The sequence below is a fragment of the Plectropomus leopardus genome, chromosome 22, assembly GCF_026936395.1.
Source record: "Plectropomus leopardus strain MGB_pleo_1.0 chromosome 22, ASM2693639v1, whole genome shotgun sequence".
Taxonomy (NCBI): Eukaryota; Metazoa; Chordata; class Actinopteri; order Perciformes; family Serranidae; genus Plectropomus; species Plectropomus leopardus.
Genome location: NC_142197.1, coordinates 27185501 through 27206891, shown reverse-complemented (window position 1 = coordinate 27206891; position 21391 = coordinate 27185501). Strand labels below are relative to the sequence as shown.

Genomic DNA, 21391 nt, shown 5'->3' with positions numbered 1-21391 from the left:
TAAAATGAACAAAACCTTAAAAATCACCCTACATTACACTTGAAGTCTTTTTTGCAACAAAATGATGTAATGAACAAAATCCAGTTTTTCTTTCCCTCCCATTCTTTCATTCGTCCATCTGTCCCTTCCTCCCTCCTCCCTTCTTCCCCATCTTTTATATTTTTTTTTAGTAAGTAGAGGGAAGTGTATTGGAGTAAAAGTATACATTTAATTTAGTAAATGTAGTGGAGTAAAAGTGAAAGTTGACAGAAATATAAACATTCACATAAGCACAGATAGTCCCCAAAAATACATAAGTATTAAACTGAAGTATTTTTATTTATTTAAGTCTTTATTACAACTCTGGTTACTGCTGTTCATCAATGTTGTCATTTATATTTTGATAATATGTAGTTAAAACTAGATTAGATTTAGAGAAGTAACTTAATAGAAAATAACGAATTTTCATAGGTCACAGCAATTTTGATAGCATAAATTCACACACACACATGCACGCACACACGCACGCACACACACACACAAAACACTTTTTCTTTCGAAATATCAAATGGACTAGTAAAGAATATCTACCATCAAAAACGGTGAGTGTCTCTTTTCTCATTGTAACGTGATTGAAGAAGTTGTAGTCTCATTTTTTCTGTTTAAGTGCATGTTTTGTGCAGATCCAATGACTTGAGTAAATGTCTTCCTCTAGCCTTTATTCATTGCAAAGTTTAAAGAAAGGAATCTAACATAAGCTTTTTTATAGTATATTCTTTTAGTACTGAAAATACATCTAAAATTTTCTCAAAATGTTGGTATGGAACATCAACATTTGTGTCTGGACACTAAGCTCTCCATACTTGCATTCATGGCTCTAAATGACAGATGTTATAGCAGCTCATTATTCTGTGATGTATCACAGTGTTGGTGTGGTTTCTTTTGTGTATCTTGTTTACAGGAAACTAGAAAGAGTTATGGGTTTTCTTTCCCAGGGAATCATCTTTGGTCTAGTGTCCTCTTTTTGCATGAAAGTTGCACTTCGGTTCTATACTTTTGGTTTCCAGCAGCAGGCAGCTGTTTCTATTGAAAAGCTCTGATAACCCCACTTACCTGCTCAGCAAACAGGAGACACACACAGTTGGAGACTAGTACAGTGATGCTCAATTTATGGCCCTCAGGCCAAATCTGCCCCCCCAGCCATTTTCTAATATACCAAAAAAAAAAGTATACATAAAATGCTAGAGTGCATAAAAACATCATCAAAATAGAACTTGTTTATCAAAAGAAGTGCCAAAGGAGGACCCGTGCAACCCCTGACAGAGGTCCTAGAAAACTCTTAAAACTCTAGAGCTGTCCTTAAGTCCAGAAAACATCCTAAAATCCCCAAAATGTCTTGAAATTCTACAAATGTCCTAAAATCTTAGAAACATGCTAAAACCCCTAAAACTTTCTGAAATCCTACAAACAAGTATGGGGCTGCTGTGACTGGCCCTTGGCCCCCTGTCATTTTGCAGAAGTGGCCCCAAGCATATTGCGTATCCCTGGAGTAGCGGGCGAACATAGTGGAGCATGTAGCAGCTAAAGGGACAGACATTTCACTCAGGAGTTGTAAGAGACAAAAAACAGAGTTGAAAAGAGTGTGAATATTGGTCTCATAGTCATCAGGTGGCAGGAAAAACAACTCCAAATGAGCACTTTTGTTGCTCTGTGCAACTGTTTCCTGAAATGTCATTATATTAACTGTACCTGACTGGATTCAACTCTGTTCAGGGCTGATCATTGACCTGACCCCCGAAGTAATTTTGACTCAGTGGAACACTTAAAAGATCTTCACGAACACCTCAGTGTGTTCTTGGGTGTTAGAAAAGCTCCAACCGTCTGCGAGTAATAACAACTTGTACATATGATAAATGGATTTTTACAACAAAGTAAATGCTTCTTTTTCCATCACAGATGCTTGTGTACTTCACATTGAGCCAGTAGTAAGGAGAGGGGACAGGAGTCAGGAAGAGAGGGTTTGCTGATTTATTAACGGTTCTGACAAGTGAAATGACACAGCAAACTGATGAGTAGAGAGAATAACGGGGTCCAGTTAGAGATGTGCATCAAGAACACAGAACTGAGAAACCTCAGACCATTTCCTGTCAGCTCATCTCTTATTTTCTACATCTCACTTCCTGTCGATGTAAACGATCAAACGAACCAGACCTTCCAAGAGTCATAAAGTGATGGAGATATGACCCCTGCTTTGACGTGGACTGTTAGGGCGGTTGTGATGTGGCTTTCGGCCTGATGCTGTCATTCAGTTATGACATGAGCACACCCTCAGCGACCGTTGATGTGGCATATCAACGCTTTTCTGCAGCTTCAGGGTGCACAGCTGGTAATTTCCTTCAAATGTCTGGTCAGCATGGAATTTGACAACACCATAGAAATAATATAAATAGAGTGAAATGCATGAAAAGGAACCCCTGGCTCCCCTAGGCTTTGGTTTGCATCATTTTTTTTTAATTAAAGTGCCATTTTATGAACTTTAAACAGCATTTCCACACTTTTGCTCTAGTCCCTTTAATTTGAAAACATACTGTATGTGTGCATGTGTGTGTGTATGTGTGTGTGTATGCATGTGTGCTTCAGTGTGTATAGGTTTACTACATTTAAACACAAGTTCAGCGGCTGTATTGTAAAGGACCATATCAGTGGTTTTGCATATTTAGCCCCTAAAATTTAAATTGCCCCTCCTCCACTTTACTGCTGACCTGAAATCATGACCTGTAGACGGCATTCAGCACTGTTCTCTTAAACAAGTACTGCAGAAACTTGAAACTTCTTTGAGATACAAATGCAAAACCTGTCCTGCTGGCAGCAGAAACAAAATGTCTGGTTTTCTGAGTGATATATTTCTGGGTTAAAGCATGACAGAAAACATCCTCAGTTGCTGCTGTTCTTTATCATCATTCTGCACTTTAAAGTCCAGACCAGAACTGTTATTAAATGGATTGGCTTGAGAGGCCGCTGTGCGGGGAAAGCCCCGCACTCACATTGTGCGCAACCTGAGATCCTCAGGCAGGAACCTGCTGACTGTTCCCACCTAACACTTAAGTTGCATTTCCATCAAAAACTTTAGGTGTCATACCTTTGGAACCAAAAGTCACACCTACAAACATAGACAGTCAATGTGTAGACACTACTGTTACATGTGGGTGGGGTTTTGTTCACTCTCTGCTCCGTCGATCAGAATTTAATGTATTTCCTTGTTCACCTGTGATACAGAGTGAGGTCTGTATCCCGTTTATGTACCACAGAACATGGCTGCGGGCTGGAGATTCTCTTCCTATGGGATATTTATAAATAGCGGGTTTATGCATTGACGCCTTCTCAGGCAAGAGCAGGGATTAAGTGCTACCCAAGCACACAGGAGTGACATTCAGACACTTTTTTTTCTCCTAATAAGGATTATAATATATATGCAGTTCACATAATCTGGTCACAATTATTTTTTTTTAAACACTTGAAGATCCACCCATGATTAAAATTGTTCATCATCCAAGAGAGAAAGTAAAAACAGATGGAGTGATCACAATTGTCTTATTGAAATTTAAGGTGTGTTCATGGATTCTTGTCATCAGCTCACGCATTGAGTAACATGTAAGCATTCCATCAAAGTGTGTGATATGAAAGAACTCTTTCATGCTGATTTTCTACAAATAAACTGTATTACTCTTAATAATATTGATGTAAAGTGCAGGACACCAACAATGCACATACCCAGATCCTCAATGAAAGGCGATGGCACAGATCTGATGCTAAGTGGGGCTGACTGCCTGCTGCCCCACACCAATTTGATTGTTTTTTTGTAAAGTTCTGTCATTTTTATTAATTGGTAGTTGGTCTTTTTAAAGAAGTTACCAGCTGCACAGCTGCTATCTGTTTTTTAAACTCTTGAACATCAATATCGGCATCAGTCACAAAAATCCAGCACTGTTGTTTGAACTAGAAACCAGCAAATCTCATGTTTCATTTGGTCTGGCAGATGCATCTGGTCCCCCTCCCATTCAGACAGATTTTCCACCTGGCCAGATCTAATCCAGATTGGGGCGGCTTTGACGTGATGATTAACAGAACAGTGTCACTGGTCTCTGCTTCATCCAACGCAACACCGCTGAGGCTCAAGAAACTCAGATCAAACTGTCAAACTAAGCAAATATGGTTCAAGATTCTGTTACTGCATATATTTTTACCTCAAATGTTTTCAGATATAATTTTAGTGCACTGTTTAGCTATAGTTTGAGAGAGTCTGTGACTGATCATCCCAGCATACATGTGTTGCTCAGTGCTATGTCACATCTTCTTTTGCACTTATTGGTTGTAAGTCTATCCAGTTGTGTCAACAGGTTTTTATGCTTCTGCATTGGCCAGAGGCGTCATGTTTTCTGGTTGTTGGTACATAACATCTCAATAACGCCTTTGGAGGTCAAAGGTCAAGGTCAGGGTGACCTAGCATTCATCTCATTCTGTTTCCCAAATTTGGCACAAACCTCCACCTGGCCTCAAGAATGAACTGATTAGAATCTGGTGGTTGAAGGTCAAAGATCAATGTCTCTGTGACCTCATAAAACATATTTTTGTTCATAACTCAAGAATTAATACACTCAATTTTCACACAAATGTGTAAGAGGATATAATGATGTAGTTCTGAAATTTTCTATCAAAGTGGTCAAAGGTCAAGTGTGACATCATAATGTTCTGCAAAAAACACATTGCTGTCCATTACTCAGCATCATATCTCAGGAACAAAAGAGAAGACATGTGGTCAGATACTGAATTGTTGACACTATGTGTAAACTGTGCTGATTGTAGAGATCTTCTGTGCTGCTGGGGGGGAAGATGTGTGTGAAGCATCCATGCAAATTCACACAGCAAACTTGACTTAACTTTTAACTGTTTAAACAAGAAAAAAACACATCCCTCCCTCTTTGATGTCCTCATCGCTTCAGTGCTTGTCTTGGTTTCATTTCCTGACACAGCTCACTGGTGCTTTTTTATTTGTTAGTCAGCTGTCTAACTTTTGACGTCACCAAGACGTGTCCATGCTTGCTGTCATACCGCACACTTTATTATTTGCACAGAAGTACTTCTGGTGAGTCTGGCAGAGTCCCTGTACATCATTCCCTGTTTCTCTCTGTCTTTGTTTCCTGTCATCTCTCCTCTGTCAGTATCAGCAACACACACACACACACACACACACACACACACACACACTCCACATGGTTCACATCCGTCTTCCTTGTCACTGGACATCCCTTTGCCTTGAGCCACTTAAGAGCCAAATGTAATAACAGGTGTGCTGTGAGTGTTGGAGCAGCCTCTGGGTTCACCTCAGAGCCACTCTCTAACCTGCCTGTTTTACTGCTCGCTGTCATGATACCAGATTGCACCATCCTCCTGCAGGAACAAACTGGGTAACATAATTGACAGCTTGCTGAGGCCCCGCCCTGCCTGCTGATCATTGGTTCTCCTGGGCGCAAAAGCCATCGTGAACCAGATCAGATCTGCCCACTGCCACTGCTTGCTTTCTTTGTAGCGTGGTCTTAGAGGATGCTCTCAGTAGTATTTCAGAGAAAAAACTCAGATAGCTTTAGGGACTTTCCTCCACCTCAACCTCGGGTTGTGCTGATGATGTTGATTGATCTTTCTATTCGATCACAGAGATTATTTCACTTTGTAATTAAGGCTTTTTTGGTTTATCTTTGATGTTTGAAGTCAAGTTCTTCAGCCTGAACACTGCAGGTAATTACACTTTCTTCTCCTCTGCCTCTCTAATCTCTAATCTTGATCCAGTCAACCAGGTGAATGCTGCTCTTCAAGGGAGCACACACATATATACACATATATACATGTACGTAAGCACATCTTACTTAGAAGTGGGTGTGTGTGTGTTTGTGGTGTGTGCGTGGGACTGCTGTCTGTGAGTCATGTGCCTCTTTTCATTCATGATCGCACAGGGCAGCCTGAGTGCTGTTGTAATGTCAAAAGCAGTGAGGAGTGGAGATTAAAAAAAAAGAAGAGGGTCGATGAAAATATGGATAACACCACAGGCCCTTGTATTTATTTTCTGGGCTGTGTGTTTGTGCCTGGTCAGGCTGCTGGGAGCGATGGGAGCAATGGGAGGGGGCTTCCAGGTCAAAGTGTGCCCAAGTTCAGAGAAAGCATCCTCATACATTCGTTTGCTGAAGCAGCAGGTTTGTATTCTTTCATGTATCTATAAATGATCCCAAGATTCGGTTCAATGCTCCAGTATTCTGTATTTTGTCTTTCAGTGGTCATAATTTACCTAGAGAACGTTTATTCCACTTGTTATTAACATGGTCCTGCAGAGGAGCTTGTACACTTCATGCTGTTTCTGTTTTTCGGCTGCAACATGAAGGAAGTTACCGTATAAAGGTTTTTTTTTTTAGCTCAGTGTATTACAGAGGCTGCGCCTAATGCATCCCATCTGCAGATGATAAAAATAATAAAGCTTTGTCGTTACTATGATTGAGTAGTTTTGTTATGCTCTTGTACTTGGTGAGTGCATAAATTTAGTACTTTCTGAGAGTAGAACAGGCAAGTTTTGGCAAAGCTTTGCATGATTTTTTGCATGTTAATAGACCGGATGCAGTAGCAGATTTTTAGTGATGTAGCTGTAGTGCCCCCTATATTGTAGCTCATGTACAAAACGCCACATAGGACCCTGTGCAATCTGTTTACATATCTTTCCTGATTTTTTTTTTTTTTTTTATATTCCGCATTAATATTTCTGAATTTTTTTTTTTTAGGATTTAAGCACATTTAGTCATCAGAAAGTGTCCAGTTATGTGGTTAATGAATGCATTTCAGCAGTTCAATTAGAAAAAATTCTAAATTTAATGAATTTGATGTAAAACAACATTGCGCCGTTTAACACTTTTTTCAGTATTTTAATACTTTTCCTCACGATTCAATGACATTTCACAGAAATATGTTTCACACTTTCACACTTCCTGTGAATATTGTTCAATTAATCATAATTCCAGACATAGTCTTGTGTGTGTCCCAGGTGGTTTCATTGCATTTACAGGTCAGGCCATAGGTGCATTCCAACTTTTGTGGACCAAGAGGCAGCACAGTAAGCCCTCTCCCAGCCTTTCCCATTTCTGAGACCTTTTTCTCACACAAACTCAAAGGGGGAGGGTATTACTTACTCTTTAATACAGGAAGAGAGAGACAGCTGGATTTTAACGTTCATTTTTTAAGGATTTAAACATATAATAATAATAATAATAATAATAAAGTTGACAGGTATGTATCTAAATATGAACAATCTTTATTTCAGATTGATTTAAATCTTGTTTTCGCCTGAGAGATCAGCTAGGAAGCTTCCAGAAAAAGAAAAAAACCCAGTCTCATCTTCTGTATTCTGTTTTCACACTCACAGAGGGAGGACATAAAAAGTTTTGTATTTGTATGGGAATTTATATATTTGCCTGAAACTAATACGACTCTATCTCCAAGTGCAGTGAGCCAGCGTGGAGTGCAGTGCCTCAGGGTGAGAGATGACTTGGATACAGCTGGGTCAGGTCTGCTGGATCAAGTGAGGGCAAAACTCTCTTTGCTTTTGACCCTCTCCTCTGTAGTAGTTTAGCACCAAACAGCTGGACTAACATTCCCAAGCAGAGACAGCCAGAGGAAGACTCATCTAATGAGTGTCACAGTTAATTGGTAGGGTTCTGACTCAGTAAGTGTGCAGTTAGTTGTGCTGTGTGTCAATATGGCGACAGATCAATTGCCTACACTGGGGTTTCACCTGGGAGATTTGTTCATTCTCACAACCTTTCTTGGCATTTTGTACCCACAACAATACTCATGAAAACACACATGCACCCACACTCCCAGCCAGAGCTCTGTTCACCTCCGTCAGCACACTCATGTCAGGAAAATGACAGACCCTCTAGAGCAGAGGCAGAGAGGATGAACAGTGAGACATCTGACCATAATTTCAGAGCATGGCATGATGGGAAACATGCCTCAGATTTTTCTAGATCTTCATTTGAAATGGCTACAGTATAGGTCATAAAGCCCACACCTCCATGTTAGTGAATAGAACATGGGCCAAACTAAAAACTCAAAATACATATCAAATGGAATTTTCCCAAAGATGATTTCTGTTATTTGGGTAGACTATATCACCCTGTTGAATGTTCAAGTGTTCATTCTTCTGATAAATGTGGTTGTAATTAGGGTTGTTGGCATTAACACGTTAATCGTGATGCAATTAAAGTTAGGAAACTAACATGTTAATTTTTTTAATCATGGTAATTGCAGCGATCTCAGCTGATATTCCTGTCTTTTAGATTCTTTACCGGACTAAGTTTTAAAGCCTCTGGAAACTGAAATTACCCCATATTTTCTTAATATGTAATTTAGGCTCTTACATGCATAATAAAAAGCATAAAAAATGATCAGACATTAGCCTAAATCCATATTTGAAATATTGTAATTTTAGTTTTTTCACAGTTTCCTGAAGCTGGATTAATTTGGCCGTGGTTATCCCTGATCCATATCACATGATATGGGTTGCGTTCAGAAACACTCACTCTGACACAAGCTGAAATTAAATGAATAATAATAATATAGAAAAAATAATAAATAAATTCTGAGTGCTGTTGGAATGTATTGTTTGGTTATCCAGAGCAGTGCACTCTGGGAGTTTCTGAGCACACTCTGGGCACTCTGTCTGGGGAGACGGAGCAGCAAAGCCCCAAATGGAGTGAATTTAGGAACGCAGCCAGAGTCAGAGGACTGGAATAGTATGGGCTGTACCACATTGACTCTGCTTTGCTCCATGGCTGTCTTCGTGGAGATGAGAGACAGTTGACAAAGGTGGGATCCAAGGAGGTGCCACACGCCCACACAGTCTTGAGAAATGCTGTTATCCTCAAAATGAGCTGTTTTTGAACTTGCTTTTCTACTCATTGGGAACATTTATTTCCACTCAGTTTTTTGTAGATACAGTACTTAATGAGACACTCAACTTTGATATAATATGTGCATTCTTTCTATTTCAAGCCACGTTTCCAGAGGCTGAATGAAGATATCCGAATGAAAATGGGTTTTCTGGGTACTCCTGAGTCTCCCCTCTATAGACATGCCCACCTTCTGCTAGTCCCATGCAGTTTGGTGCAAAAAACATGCAGTTTTTGCATGCAGCATAGATGTGTTATTTTGGTCGATTTGTATTTGTATTTGGATATTTCTGCATATTAGGGTCCTAAACAGTCTTAAAATTACCCCTACCTATGAGCTGGGCACACAGGTGCTAATCAGACTAATCTCAGCGGGCAACTGAATTGCTAAAGATGGAAAAATACTATTTTAGGAGTGTGGGAATCACCACAGACCTGTGGATGAAACTAAATTGAGGAAGTTAATTACAGTGCTGCGAAATGAGTGGAGACTGATTACATTCCAGTCAACATGGTGGAAGACTCTGGCGTAGATTATATCCTCAGGTTGGCATGTTGTAACTAGTCATATATTACTCATATGTCTTAGCACTGTGGGCACAAGAGTTTCACACATACAGGAGCTGTATGATTCAGAGAAACTAGACACTAAACTTGAGTAATGGAATTTTAAACTTGATTAAAAATGCAATTGGGTGTTGAAATTGGGTTGATTAATCACAATTTTGAAAAAAAATAATTTGACAGACTTAGTTTTAATGAGTTATTTGATGCTGAAAAAATGTTATATGACGTCATGACTGACAACTGCATGTGCCAGTTGTGTGTTTGTGATTAGTGGCTCAGCTCAAAATTGCGCCAGTGATGTCACCAGAGCAAGATGTCAGCGACGATATCAGGGATAGGTTATTTTGTCTTTGTTTTATATAGTGGTTGAAAGTAAGACAGGTTGTCATCTCAAGTGTGTGTGCTCATGCTTCTGGTAATCCATGGTTTCTGGTTGTGGAATAATTCAATTGTTTTGGGTCCAGTTGCTTTGGATGTTTAACAGATTAAATCCAGCACTGACTCCGTGAATTTGTTGCTGTCATCTGTCACATTGTCCTGGAATGCTTAATCTCGGTTTACAATGTGCGATTTTGGGCTGCCTCAAACTAAAGATAACCATTGTGGCAGAAATGTGGCAATATCTTTGTTTGTGGCTCTGAAACGATGGTCCTACGTCATACAGTTAGAGAGGTTCAAGGATGGTTATTGTCACAGTCGTGTGAACAAAGAAAGCCTGGTATCAAATTCTGATAGTGTCAAAAATTTGGGGTGATCATCATGCTGTGTGACTGTTGTTGCGACCAACATTCACGAGCCAACCAACAGAAATGCAGCATGATATCATGCACTTATTAGCACCACACTGCTAAATGCTAGTAAATGCTAATACTTACACCAAGCTCACTTTGCAAAACTGGCGTGCCAAGTTTGCCTCTCTTCTCGCTATGGCCTCGTCCACATTCTCCTCCTCCTCTGCTTCAGACGTTTCCGACACACATAAATGCCGCAATAGCAAGGGCTCCATTAGTTTGTTTACACTTTGCTCACACCACTACACTGCCAACATTTTGTTCTTACATGTTGATGTTGATGGACGTAGGTCGTAGTTTGCAATTCAGTAAACTTGATGTCTTCCCCAAGTTTATTAGATCCATGTCGCACAGTGTAGCTGAACTAAACTTATAAGATTGCACAAATCTCACAGACTGCAAGAGGCTTTTACATAGACTTGTGTGTAGAGTCTGACAAGATTCTGATCGGTTGTAGTTCAAGAAGTGTTGGCCACTTTTGAACCGCAACTAAACAGTCCATGTGAAGAGGCAATTTCGGACCCCATCAGCTAGGTCTGATGATGATTTAGCTTTATGTTAGTTTCTTAATTTATCTGCCTCTGAATGGTGTACAGCGGTGGTCCAGACTGTTTTTTCCTGTTGTGGTGTGGGGCGAGCAGGAATGGGACAGCACCTCACATTTCCACCATCACATCAGTCCTTATTCACTGTAAAGCACACTCCTCTCTTCCTCTCCCACTCCTTTGCTCCGTCAGCTCTGTATATAGAAAAAGAGTCACCAGCTTTTATGGCACTGTACAGGATTCCATCAAACAAAACTAAGCTACAGTTCCTGATGTTTTGTTGGAAACTGATGTGGCATGCACGTCGTCAAGTTATCCAAGACCTGAACAATGGCAAGCAGGATGATAGCTCATCTGGTGTTCAACTCCATCTTGTCATTATGTTTCTTGATGTTAACATTTGAAAACCTCGACCTGGCTAGCTAGCAGAAGTCCGCAGAAGGAGAGTTTACAGCCTTGTGAGTTGATCTTCTCATTCAGATGAGTGACTTGCAGCCACATGGCACCACCGTCCAACACCAGCCACAAAAACCACCAGCAACACCTCCAACATAGACACCAGGGCATAAAGTCAGCAAAGATTTAACAGAACTGATGGAGAGATGACTGGAAACGTCCGTGCCTATGTCATGACACTTATGGCCGAGTGTGATAGGCTGATAGGCCGGCCAATCACCACCTCCACACAGCAAATACAACACAGAATCAAATATACTGAACATCATCAAGAGAAAACAGATGAGTTTCTGAGGCAGAATTGTTTTTGGGTTGAGAGAGACTGTGTGTGTGTGTATGTGTGTGTGTGTGCGCATGCACGTTTGTGTGTTTGTGTGTGCATGTATCACATACCAAGCAATTCTCTCGCCAAAGCAAAACAACAAAGGTGAAGAGAGGTGAGAGAAATGCTTGTGTTTGTGTGCGTGCATGTTTAATAGAGGGAAAGAGATCTGTGTGTGCGTGTTCGTGTGTGTGTAGGGCAGTCGGAGGTTCATGTTGGTGCCAGGAAGCACATTCTTTGGCAGCACACAGGACTGCTGTCAGACGCCACTCAGGAACACGATGTACGGACTGGTTGGATGCAGCAGAAACAGCGCCCTAAGATTAAGACATGCACACACGAACACACACAAAAACACAAACTCATGCTGCTGAGGTAGTTGGCAGAAAAAGAGCTTTGTCATAGTGCTGTGGTTACATCATGTAGGAAACTGTGGTTCCTTATTTGGCATTGGTGGTGACTGAAGTTTCCCTGCAGCCAGTGGGGTGCTGACTCGGCCCTCTGGGCTGCAGCCATGTTAACACTGCAGTTGCTACATTGCATTAATGCTTTCGAATCACTCGAGCTGTGAAACTTCCCCAGCCAACGAATGCTCTCTCTCCTGGCGGTGGTCCTTGTTTGTCAGACCCAGTGGTTAAATGTCTCAGAGTCCAAGGGCAACGGGAACAACCTTGGCACTGTGTGGCTCTGTATCCATGGCCTGTGCTCCGTCAGTCACACGCTGCAGGTTCACCCCTTCGAAATCAGAAACCAGTAGCCAGTGGTCCAATCTGTCTATACCCAGCTGAGTGATTTACACTAGTTAGACTGAGGCTGAGACGAAGCTCCTGAGACTTGAAACTCTTTACATTTCATAGATGTTCATGTCTGTTACAAAAACAAAAAAAAAACTGTCTTCCTCATGTTGTAAGTACTTCTCCGGGTAATATTAATTTTGGCAGGTGTTGTATTGTGACAGGAGATTTTGGCCAATCAAAGGTAATTTCAGAGAGAGGGTGTTCAAACTGACTGATCTACAAATTCAGATGTGCGTCCCTTCAGATGGGGAAAGCCTGATTGAATGAAGGAAAAATCTACAGAGAAAGTTGCTCCTCTGGCAATGGAGTCTAAAAGGTCACGTTTATGTATTAGCAAGACCCTGGAATCACAGTGTGTCTCTGCCTCACTCTCCACTGCTGCAGACCACCTCAGTGGGAGGTGGAAGGCCCCAACTCTTTCGGTTGCTGCTGTTACACAGGTTAGCACTGCCGCTTGCCACCAGCCCCCCTGCAACACCTGGCACGGGGGGGTTGCATTGGCTGGTTTCCAGCCGGTACAGCTGCAGACTGAAGGTCCGCCTCCCAACCTGCTGCCCGTTCCTCTCCTGGGGAAGCAATCCATAGAAGTCGGTAGTTAAGCAGAGGGACTGTGGGACTGGCTAGCATCTCATTCTTATCTCATTCATGGTCTGAGAATTGCTTTTGAGAATGAGAACCATGCGGAGCATTTTGAAAGCCACTGACACACAGCCTATTTTTGTTTTGACATTATAAGAACTTGAAACAAACAGAGCTGTCTACTCATACTCCAGTCAAATTAATTAAAACAGCCTGTTCTTATTCCGAAGTTGGCAAATACCACCGCTTTTTAAGTGATTTCAGTGTAACATCCCAACACCAAAAGGCACCTCTTCCTGTCTGTATGACATAATGTTGGGTGGCGTCAGCTAAGAACATGACCAGACATAACTGTTCTCTGTGTTATGATATACCGACGGATGGCTGTATGGATCCTGCCAAGTCTGCATAATACACTGCCGAGTGGCATTCAGTTAAAAGGCTGCCACTAACAACATAATATGAGGAGCATGAGGGTTCCTAAAGGGACAGGTGGTTGATTGGTTCCAACAAACCCCAGACTTTCATCCTGGAGTTCTGTGTTTGCTTCACTCTCAATGTGATGTTTTTTCTGCACCTTACCATGTGCTTCCTTCTCCTGATCCTAACCATGAGTGCCAGCATGTGTGTTTGTTGATGTTCTGTCACTGGATGCCATGTGCTGTGGTTGCCCAAACATAACCATGTGCAATCCCACCATGTGCATTTGTTGACATCACAGTAGTGGCATCTCAGAATGTCAACAGCAGATGCAGAAGGATACCTAGAACATAGTATGTAGACACGGAAGTCCATAGTAAATCAGCAACATGTTACAACTTGGGATGAGCATGTGTTAGTTCAAGTACAGTGTTTCTATAGTTCCTATTTTTCTGCAATACAACAAAAGTAATATTTATGAATTTTAGTCTTTGACATTTTTGCCAAAGCTACACAGTTACAGCAGAGTTGGCTCTGTTGTTGGTCACAGTATGTAGATTCTCTGGTTCTGACTGGTGTGTGAATACTTCCATCATACAGCAGCTCACTTTGTGCTCCCTGCAGTTCCCTGAAGCCCTGCTGCTCAGACTGAACCTCTTATGGGAGATGCTTTCAAACTGCTCTCTGAGCCTTTGAGGTCCTCCCACAATTTTTTTTTTCCCACAAAAAAAAAGCAGATCACCATTATGTTGACATTTAGCCATAAAGAGACTGGCGGCCCAGTTTTAGGACACATATTAGTATGGTGTGATGGTGGGCTGGAAGTAACGTTGTGAGTGGAAGGTTTCTGGTTCAAATTCTAATGAAGGAGGTGAAGGAGGTGTCTGTCTTTCTGTCTGTCTGTCTGCCTGCCTGCCTGTCTGTGAGCATGCAATATGACTTCATATAATCAGAGGGGATGTTTTGCCCTCAGATCTGACTGTCAGACATTTTCCTAACTCATACATGAAAGTATGAAAGCATCTCAAATAATATGGGTTATTTGTTGGATCTATCCACCTCCCCTCCCAAAAGGTCAGTTTCATTGTGATATCATAATGTTCTTTAAAACACTTTGCTGTCCATTACTCAGCATTGTATCTCAGGAACAGAAAGGGGCACATCTGGTCAGATACTGAAATGGTGCCCAGGAGGGAGCAGCTGTGACAGACAGGTTTTAGTAAACCGCTGTTCACTGGGAAAAACCAGCTGTCACAAATGTTACAAGGATGTGCACTGAGACAGGGACACACTCGTCTGACACTATCCACAGCCAGACACCGACACACACACACACGCGCTGTGGTGTCGAGGTGATGGAGGTCACGATAGTGAGTGGACACACGCTGCAGCGATGAACTGTCTAATCAAACTAACTCATCTGAATCTTACAGGCCGCCAAAATGTCTGTTAACAGACTCTGATTTCACTGAAAACACAGATATAAATGTCCATGATACTAAGCAGCTGGTCTGTGTATAACATGAAGGCCGAGCTAACACAGATGAGCAAGCAGCATTCAGGAAAATGTTTATGTGTTTCTAGGCAACAGCTGTCGCATCCAGCGGTTGCGAAACTATTTGTGTCGGCAGAGCCGAAATAAATCATTAAATAAACAAACAAATCACATCTGTTGTTGTTTGTTACTATTAACAAATAAAAGACGCTTGTAGAACTGTTGTATAACCTGCGGCCTTGTGCCTACGACCAAATCACAGCCGTGATGTTATACGAGCACAACATCACTCCCTCTAGTGTGATATTGCTTAAATATCCCATCTGATGCACTTATCTTAACCACAAGCATCAGTTCCTTTCTGAGCAGCATAAAAAGTAGCAGTGGGGAGGTGAAGGGTCAGAGCTGTAAACAGAGATGGATCCTGTAAGAGAGAAGCTCTGAGGGGACACAGATTTGAGGAGAGATCCAGAGGACTGTTTTGTGTAATTCATGGCTTCATGTCTTGCCTCGTGTGTGTTTATTTATGCTTAATAGCATTTATGTAACGTCTCGCTCTATGTCTTTTTTTCCTTCTGGGACTATGAGGCAGGCTGATCACTGAGGGCAGGCAGTGAAGAGATGCTGTCCATCTCACAGGGACGTCTTATGTAACCATGTGGTCTCTCTGTCTCTCATAGGGTTCACTGGAGCTTTGTGTGCTGTATATGCTGCTGGACCTCCAATCTACAGCAGGATCCACTGATGCACTCAAGAGGTATGAGTCTGTCTCCTGGGGTATGTGATAAAGGGATGAATCTGCATGGAATTTCTGCTGATAATCTTTCCAGTTTCCAATATGGAGATCCAGACTGCATATAGGAGCTCAAGTTGAAGATGCTGTGTGTGTGTGTGTGTGTGTGTGTGTGTGTGTGTGTGTGTGTGTGTGTGTGTGTGTGTGTGTGTGTGTGTGTGTGTGTGTGTGTGTGTGTGTGTGTGTGTGTGTGTGTGTGTGTGTGTGTTTGGGGTGTTAATGCCTCTTTGTACTTCTCCTCTCTGGACCACACTGTTTCACTGTTTACGTGGCTTTGGAACTTGAAGAATGTGTGTGGGTGAGCAGCGTGATCCTACCTGTTCTGGAAGGCTGTGTGTGTGCTCGTGTGGCCCTTACAGAGCCAGCCGCCCTCTCACTGTGAACTTTGCCTCCTAACCACACTGTGGCCTTTACAGCTTCATCTGGGTGTGTAGATTTGTGTATTTCCCCTGCAGTCACCTGGCAGTCACAATGTGCTGGCTGAGAGAGATAACTGGAGGAGGATGAGTGAAAGGAAATGAGAGGAATGAAGTCAATTGTGTGTTTGTTTTAGTGGGTGTTTTATTTGATCTGAACTGATAGAGGAATCTTTCAGTCAAGTTATCCATTAACTGGCAGTCACCTAATCAGCTGCTTAATGGTAATCCATAAGTAAATGTGTCTGTATGTATATATATATATATATATATATATATATATATATAAGGAGAGAGAGAGAGAGAGGTATAAATTAGAAATTAGCAAGAAATTAGGAAAAAAAGCACAAGAAAATTACCTGAAAATATTTTCAAAAAAGGAGATAAGAAAGAAAAATAAAAAAACAAACACACAAGGAAATTACCTGAAAAGTGCTTAAAAAATAATAAAAAAAAAGGTTGGATCATATTTGCAAAACATTATGATGATCATTATAAATATAATTATCCCCCAGCATTTTATGTTCTTTTTCTCCCAAGAATTTTTTCCCTGGCTTTTTAAAATTGATTTTCTAAATTTACTAATTTCTTTCAGTTTGTGGATTATTTCTCATCAAGTTGCTCGTTGAGTTTTCCAGTGTTTTTGAAAGAAATTGCACCAGTTTTGTCAGGTTTCAAAGGTTTAAAAACTTGTAAAAGGCATCTGAAAGCAGCACAAGGAAAGTGATGTCGCTCCAGGTTTCAGTGGGTTAACTGTTTGATACGCCTACCTGCTCTCCTTCAAGGAGTCTGCTGTTTATTTTTTCCAGTAAGAAAATTTTATAAGCTGGTTTTATATATATATGTATATATACATATATATATATATATAAATACATATATACATATATAATACAATATAAAATATATTTTGTAATATTAGCATCCCAAGTACTATTACAAGTTCCAGTGTGCAGGACTTAGTGGGCATCTGTTTGCAGAACTGGTTTGTAATATCAGAACAATATTTTGACCTGTTTATAATCACCTGTTTTCATGACCTTACAACGAGCTGCTCTAAAGTGGGCTCATTTTCAATAGTTTACAATCAGACTTCTAGCAACTAGTTGAATCACCCCTGCTGGCCATCAAGAGAAATGCAGCTTTGAGGCACTGAAACATTACTGCACTCTTCAGACCCAAAGGGTACGTCCATTTTTTGAAACAGTCCATGGCTGTAAGTAAAAAGCTGGAACCACAAGGGTGTCAGGTCACCTAGGACCAGGATGGACTGATGCAGAAATAGGTAAAGGTTCATTGTGAGCAGGGGGATGGTTGAACACACACACACACACACACACACATAGGGATACTTGTGACACATGATGAGAAATATGTTGTGTGGTCTGTGAGTGGGTGTGTGTGCACATTAATGCAAACAGCATCTTAGTGGTTTCCCGCCATCGAAACGAAGGGCACCCCTCTGAATTCCTCATTTCTAACTCACTTCCTATTGTGAACTTGCACCTGTAAAACACAAACACACACACACACACGCATGCACACACACACACACACACACACACACACACACACACACACACACACACACACACAGTGTTCTTCAATCTGTCTCTCTTTCAACTGTAGATGTGTGTGTGTGTGTGTGGAGAATGTGTGTGATTTATTCGAGCAATATTACACTCGGAGGCTGCAAGTGCCTTGGCCTTGACTGCATCACTGTTGTGCCACATATAACAATAAAGCATACCCTCTCGTGTAATATTGTGATTATAATTTTATATAAATTTATAAGTATTACAACAAAATAAAAATATATTCAAAATGTGTTCATATTTTGGGGCATTTAGCTCTCAAAATAAAAAAGATTAGCAACTGTTGTCTCTGTCTCCATGAAAATACACAGAGTCTGACTAAGAACTGGAAAATAAACTGCCAGCCAACTTCTGCTCACACTTTAGAGAGATCTGAATAAATCCACCAGATATGAACACAAAAATGTTTGGCTAGCTCAGTCTTGTTATGATCAATATATCTGCGGACTAAATCTTTATATCATTTTCCATATTCAGAATTAGTGATTACACCCGCAAACTTTACCTGTATTTGTAAGCTAGTAGCTCAGTGTCACAGCACAACTGATGCAAGTGGCTTGGTCCCAACGCATCACTATCATGCTCAAATGACGTTAAAGCACACCCTCTCGTGTAATATTTCTTCATTCAACTTTTCTCTGAATAACATCCTCAGTGTTGCTTTGAAACTCAACTTCACTTTTGGGGAGTCATGTTTCTCTTTGGTCTCTCTAACATCTCTAAATACTACAATAACCATGAGTCAGTCAGAGATACAGATCACATCTGTGGTCAATGCAAAACACCCCAGGGATTTCTGAACAGGGGCCAGATGAAATAATGTTGAAATAACTCGAGCAGTTTTGTCCGGCATCATATGGGTTGATTTTTAAAACATTCCCACACAAATGAAACAATTGTAGCAGCATTATCTTTCAGTGGACAAGTATTCATCTTTTCAGTGCTCCTGAAAATGTTGGCCTTTGCTTTTGACTTAATACTTCTTTACTGTGGCCATGTCGGTAGTAAATGTTCAGGAGTAAATGTCTGTAGTTAGGTAACTATTTGTTTGCTTGTTAATCATCTGTTAAGGTCTACAAACTAGATGATAGTCCTCTATTGTGTGATAAACAGGAAAAATTATCTTTGTTAACTAACTTTTATTGTGTTATGGGCCACATATAATATATGTTGAACAACAAGCTGGGGGCCATTAAAAATTGGCCCAGCAACCACAGTTGGGCCCTGGGGCCAACTGTGGTTGCTGGGCCAATTTCAACATGTCTGATCCAGTCCATGGAAATGCGCCAAATCTGTGTAACTTGTCACTCTTTTATTTCCATCAACTAGGCGCCCAGACAATGCTATCGCCAAAAACATATTTCTCATTGTATGTTTCTGCCAACCATGAGTACGGTATTTGCATCTCATTATGTAGGGGTGACGTTGAAATATTATGTTTTAATTAACACTGTGGTTAACATGTGATTAGGTTTAGGCACAAAAAACACTTGGTTATGGACAGGAAAAGATCATGTTTTGGCTGAAAGTATCTGGCTTTGGGTGCACAATCCCAGCTGGAAACCCAACAGTAGGTGGGTTTCCGTTATAGATTTGTGTAAAACTTGAGCAATATTTTCAAAATGCTAATCAAACACAATTGCCAGATGACTGTGTTTCCATTTGAATGATGTTCTGCAACTTTGGCAATAACATTCCAAGAAGCATGGCGATGGATGTTCAAAACATTATCAAATTTATTTCTACTGCAGCCACTGCACATACACACACTTCACTGACACACTCATGCACTCTTTTTCTCACAAACATATTTTCTACATGTTCTGTGTTACCTGCTCTCAGTCACACACACCCGTACTTATCATTTCTCTGCTTCATTATCTCTCTTACACACACACACACACACACACACACACACACGCAAACTGTTGACTCAGCACTTTATAACCCCACGTTTTGCTCATGTTCCTGGAATCTGACCAGTGTTTGTGAATGGCTGGGAGCACTGGGTGTGGCGCTGCTGTACCTTTGCCCTGCTCTGCAACAACATCACAGTCATAAAAGATTTATCTCCACACACACACACACACACACACACACACACACAGTTTCAAGCTTACGTCTTCATCCAAGTAGGCTGACACGTAGGGGCTGCTCTGTGTGTGTGTGTGTGTGTAAACAGGGACCTCATTCTGTCAGAAGGTGAATCTCTGCGGGGGATGAACTAGCATTCGGCCTCATTAGCAAGAAACCTGCTCATCGCTCAGGTCACATGCATTCTCTCTCTCTTTCTCTTTTACACACACACACACACACACACACACACACACACACACAGACATACAAACACACACAAACACACAGCTGGGTCAACCCTTCACCAGTATGTTTTTGTGTGTGTGTGTGTGTGTGTTTGTGGCCATGGATCATGCTCTCTAATTGAAGACACAGCTCCTGTACTCGTGCTCTCACCTTCTCTGAGCAGCTGTATTTATGTTTACTGCTGTGACCCAGATACCTCCATTACCCGCTGGAGACGGAGCCCTGTGACTGCTTAAAGGGATAATTCACCCAAAAACACAATAAAAGTTTTCTGAGGAGTCTGATCTAGTCTGATTTGCTGAAGATTGGAGGTATCAGTGCGCGCACAGTTTCATTACATTTGGGTACTCCACAAACTAAATTACACCCACATGCATACAGTTTGACTCTACCATAACAACAAAGAAAAAAAAAGAATGCTAGAGCTGTTACAAAACTTAAAGGCTGGAAACAGCTAGCAGTGACAGGAATCAATAGAAACAGGGTGTCCAACAAAAGTTCATCACAGCAGTGCTGTGGCTTTTTAATACAATGACAATGTGTATGATTGGCATTCACACCCGGCTCAAAATGGCTCTGCAGTAGACACAAGTTTTTATCGCCTCTGGCTCCAATCGGCATTGATGGGACCACAACACCTGGTTCACTGATTACCTTCCATCTCCTCCTAAGCAGCGCTAAAACACTGATCCAAATATGTCTGCACCGAATTTGACTCAATAAGAGATATATAAAGAGATGAAACCACTAAGATGTTTTCAAAGACCTCTGACCCTGTTGCTGTCTACTGTTTACCTGTTCTCCTGCCTGTCCATGATGCTGCATGGACACATTGACAAAGCAACTCACACAGATACAAGCTGACAGAAAGGCTGCTCCGTGTGGTGTTCACTGGCAGAGGGAATACAGTGGCTGGTTGACCTGTGTTTGAAAACCTGTGTGCACATGCTAATTTGGGTGGGAAAGCGGTATTAGTTTTCTTGGGAGGATGACTCTGCCATTATGTCGTCTTGTCACCTTAAAAAAACACATGAACACATCGGTCAGTCCCTCCCATATCTACAAAAGTTTGATCTCTATCATGTTGCTGTGCTCGTCTCACACCCTGGCAGACACTCATGTCTCTGTTAGGCCATTTATAAACAAACATGATTATAATGTTGCCATGTTGCTGCGCCTGTGTCGTAGGCCTTGGTTGTGCAGATGCTGTGATCCTGCTTGACGCAACCTTCTACTGCAATTATTATACGTCATGCCTCCACTATTAATATACGCATGGAACTCTTATGAACACCTACGATATATATATATATATATATATATATAT

General features: G+C 41.2%; 1 long non-coding RNA gene across 1 annotated transcript in view; it reads left to right on the top strand.

Moving 5' to 3' along the window:
* LOC121961252 (uncharacterized) overlaps nucleotides 1–21391 on the top strand; it is a 97596-nt gene that overhangs the window by 46380 nt on the left and 29825 nt on the right. The window contains exon 2 of the long non-coding RNA XR_006107035.2: nucleotides 15619–15695. This is a non-coding gene — a long non-coding RNA (uncharacterized LOC121961252). The remainder of the gene's footprint in view (nucleotides 1–15618; nucleotides 15696–21391) is intronic.